This window comes from Enoplosus armatus, chromosome 9 (assembly GCF_043641665.1).
Source record: "Enoplosus armatus isolate fEnoArm2 chromosome 9, fEnoArm2.hap1, whole genome shotgun sequence".
Taxonomy (NCBI): Eukaryota; Metazoa; Chordata; class Actinopteri; order Centrarchiformes; family Enoplosidae; genus Enoplosus; species Enoplosus armatus.
In genome coordinates this window covers 13053080-13057350 of record NC_092188.1, presented here as the reverse complement: position 1 = coordinate 13057350, position 4271 = coordinate 13053080, and positions in this window count along the sequence as shown.

Sequence of the window (4271 nt, the reverse complement as noted above, 5' to 3'; positions counted from 1 at the left end):
AATAGCATTATGTTGATACTGTCATTATTCAGTAACAACTTGCAGTCAGGTACATTTGTTTTAATGTACAACTGGTGTATTCACGTAATAATGAATCGGATGGAAGGAGCTATAGGGGTATCAGTATGCAGCAATACATTTGTACATCAAAAGGCTGGAATAACAAAGCAGGAGCTGAATGATTAAACTGAAAATATGAAAAACTGCTTTCAGTCGCCTGTCACTTCTTCTCCCTCACATACGCTTGGTCCGTCTATATTTGTCCAAACAATGTGGTTTTCAACCCGGCAGAGAAAACTCAGCTGTCAACTTATTGAATCAGACTCAAGTTAGGACGGAGAGAGCGGTCTTCCTCTTTTGTGTCAGACTTGAGAGTCAGAATTAGCGAAGCATTTTCCCTCCAGATTCAACTCTGCTCACTTTAGGGCTTAATCAAGTGGAAATAGGGAATAGGGGGTTGTGGGGGTGGCCAGGGTTGGGGTGCAGGGTAGAATGGAGCAATTGTTCAGATAAAAGCCTCATGTTGAGTCTGCTTTGATGTTTCTCTGGGGGGATATGCTGGGATTTTACAGTAACATTTCACTGCACTTTTCCTCACCACTGGCAAACACTTGCAGGCTGCAGACAGGATGCAAAATGGGGCTCAGGGTTGATTTCATTGCTATTTTTACCAAATGTTTTCTAGTCAACATTTAAAATGGAACTGCATTTTTTGGGATTCAACATTTCTCAAAATGTCGTCTGTTTCACTCACATCCAACAATAACAACATTCAAGAAGAGATTCCCCTCCGTTTGCCCCACGCCTTTACAAGCAGACAGGCTCCCACTGATCTATTATGTTGCAAAGCCTTTCTCATGCATGTCTTGAATGAAAGCCAGCGTATCGATGGTCTGAGGATAATCACGTTTTCCTGGGGCAGGCTTAGCTGCGCTAAATAAGCCGCACAGGAGAAAAAAAAGGTGGGTCGAACTAAATTGTTGTATATTGGGAGAAAAGCTCCCAAAAAGTTTCCCTTGAAACTTTCGTACAGACATGAAAAGTAGGACTGAGGGCTGCAAACAAAAGGGGGGGTGGGTTCACTCTTGAACGTTGAAACTACTAAAAGACGGACTTTGAGAGAGTTAAGGAAGTCATTTCTCAATAGTTAGTGGTGTTGGACGCCATACCTTTCCGACCTCTCTGTCGTGTCCTTCAGCAGGTGCACTGGGCGCCTTTCAGAGATGCTGCAGCGTCCTGTCTCCGGAAACCGTCTCCTCTCCGCCTCCGCACTTGTTGCTGAATCAACGACGCCTCCATGTAAGAACTTGGTCCGCAAATGTGCGCAAAAATAACAGCGACAAGTGCCAAAAAAAAAAAATCTAAGCTGTTTTACAGTCAGCGTCTACAGTAGCTACCCACTTCGCGTGGAAGTTGGTGGTTGTCAGTGTTAAGCGCAGGTTCTCCAGGGCGCACAAAGTGGATATTTGCATTAGGCCGACCCTCCCCTCGCCTTTCATAGCTGCCATTGTTTGTCTCAGTCGGGGCTCGGACTCAGTCCTTCCCTAAATCCCTGACGACCGGAGCAGGGAATGCTGCTTTCTCTGAGCTGAGCTGGCAATTAACAAAAGCGCGTTGATATGAAGCGACACAAAGAAACTATTATGACAACAGTTTTTATTAGAATACATTAAATGATCTGGTCCTTAGGAGTAAAATCAAGTCTAACATAGCTGAGAGCTAGCCTCCATCTCGCTGCGGTAGTGCTCTGTGTTTTACGTGAATGACAGGTGGGTTTAGGCTGTTGCATCTATGGTCAACAGCTGAACTTGACCTCCTGATGGAGGTGATGGAGACACCTGAAAGAGCTGCATGTGGAAGATTGGAGGACTTTCAGGCACCTAATGGCTGTTGATCCTCATTTCCCAGAGGAAGGAAACTGTGTATTTTTTCCATTTATGTTGAAACCATACATTAAAATGATATTCACCTAAGCAATTTGTTTCAATGATAAATTAAAAATACATTTTGTGGGTTCACAGCTGATCATAGCTCTGTTTTAATAGTATGTTGTTTACATAAATACGTACTGCTCTAAACAAACCAATAACATTATTAATAAGTTGAGGTTCAAAGTTAACTTTTGACTTTGGACACAGCAGTTGACAAATCAGTCTCCTCAGCACAAGGTGAATTTGGAGCTTTTTGTTTTTCATAATAACCAAAGGCTCCAGAGCCGCAACTAAATGGACCTTAAGGTGAGATTGTTTTATCGACTGCTGTTTCCAAGGTCAAGAATGAACACTGAACCTCATCTGTTAAAGCAACATGAATGAGAAGTCCTTAAAGTGCTCAGAAAAGATTAAAATGTGAACATCTACAATCCCATGACAACCGAGCAAAATCTATCTGCCTGAAGAAAATGTGGTATGATTAATTACCAGATTCAGCTTGTTGTATCAAAAACCAGTCAGTCGATTTGAGAGAGACAGCTGATTATAAGATCAGTGGCTATAAAATCACTTTATGATTTCAACAGATCTGGCCTGTGGCCCTACTGAATTTCAAAGTATCTTAAGGAACATTTTTGGACATTAATCTCCCACATGTTTCTTGTTTCGTTCCATGTCTTATCTATTAAGCAGCTCCATACATTCCACATTATATCAGTATATTATCCAGGACAATGGCAATACATGTCTGTGAAGTCTTAAATGCAGGTCCATTAAATCAGCTGGTCTGCGACAGCAGCACCAACATCACTAATGTCTTTCTACTGTATATTGTATGTACCATTGATGGCTATTTGTTGCCACCTAGTGGCTGATTCAAGTCGCTGGTGAGACTGGTGACCAGCTTCAGTGCCCCAGGTTCATGGAGAGACAATTGGTTTGTGGGCCTTTTTCAGAACAAGCACAGAGGTAAATAAAATATTTAAAGATGGTTGAATTCCATTTAGCTGCTTCAGTTTCAGGGTCCTGTTATTGTGCATGCTGGCTCACTGTCACACTGTCATGTTATAAAGCACCTGTGCTTTTCCCAAGTCAAAATGTCTGCTGTGAAAAAAAACCCATTGCAATGAGTTTGCTAATATGCACAATTAAAATACAACATCAACTAAAATATTAAGAGGCTGGTCTTACATTATTAATTAACTTGAGGCCCTGTCTTAGAGGAGCCCTGTCTCAAAATCTAGTCTAATAAAATTACCACACACTAATTGACACACAAGAGGCCAGACGCTGCTTTCACCAAAGTTATAGCAGATTGTAGTCACTACCATGTGATATAAGACTATTCCCTGGGCTTCCCTCCACTTGGCACACAGAACCACCAGGGGGAAAGTTATTAGTCTTCAGTATGAACCCTGTAGGGAAATTAAGCACAGTCATGTATTAAAGCTCTCTTCAAGTCACCCAAGTCTGTGTTAAGGCCTTATACCGACTCATAGTTCACACTTTTAGCGTCTACCAAAACAGCCAGGCCTCTGTTCTTCTGAAAATGAGGGGGAAGTGCACACAGAAAGAGACACTTCTGCTTTCAAAAATAAGGCCTTTCTGTTATAGTCACCTTTGTGGCCAGATAATCGTGCACCATCTGGTAACTGTAAAAGCATTAAGTATTACTGGTAGATAGTTGCTGCTGTTCTCACAGTATATTTATGTAGCTGATAGTCATTTAGAGCTTTTCATTTGCTGATGCTGACCAAAATCAGCTGTCTGTCTCTAACCTTAAATCACACGCATGCCGGTTCTTCACCTCCTTGTGATAATTACAGCAAAACCATCACTTGATAGTAGGTTAATCATTTTACTTTCTGATCAAATGACTGCAAATCCCTGAAAAGACATTGTTCTCATTCAGTCAATAATCAGAAAAGCATCAGCCTTGATTCCGATTTCCCCCCATTCATTTAAAATGACCAGAAAACAAAACAAGCTACCACCAGGCTCTTTTCTTTCTATTCTAAACCACAAGTAGAATTTAGTTATCATATTATTGTCATTTAATGTTAAAGTAGCATCATACTGAGTGGTTTTGTGCTGTTGTTGCTCTATTTATGTCCACACAGTGGCAGCAGACACACCATAATCAAGTGTGTCATGAGCAGAAATAAACAAACTGTTACTGCAATAATATAAATGAACTATATAATGTTTATTAAAATATATAAAAGACAAAATACATATATGCATAATTATATCCATGATGAAATATGCATATACAGTATAATAATTATACAGTAAAATGTGTTTACATTTATAGATTTTTTTATACATATAGCGAGATAT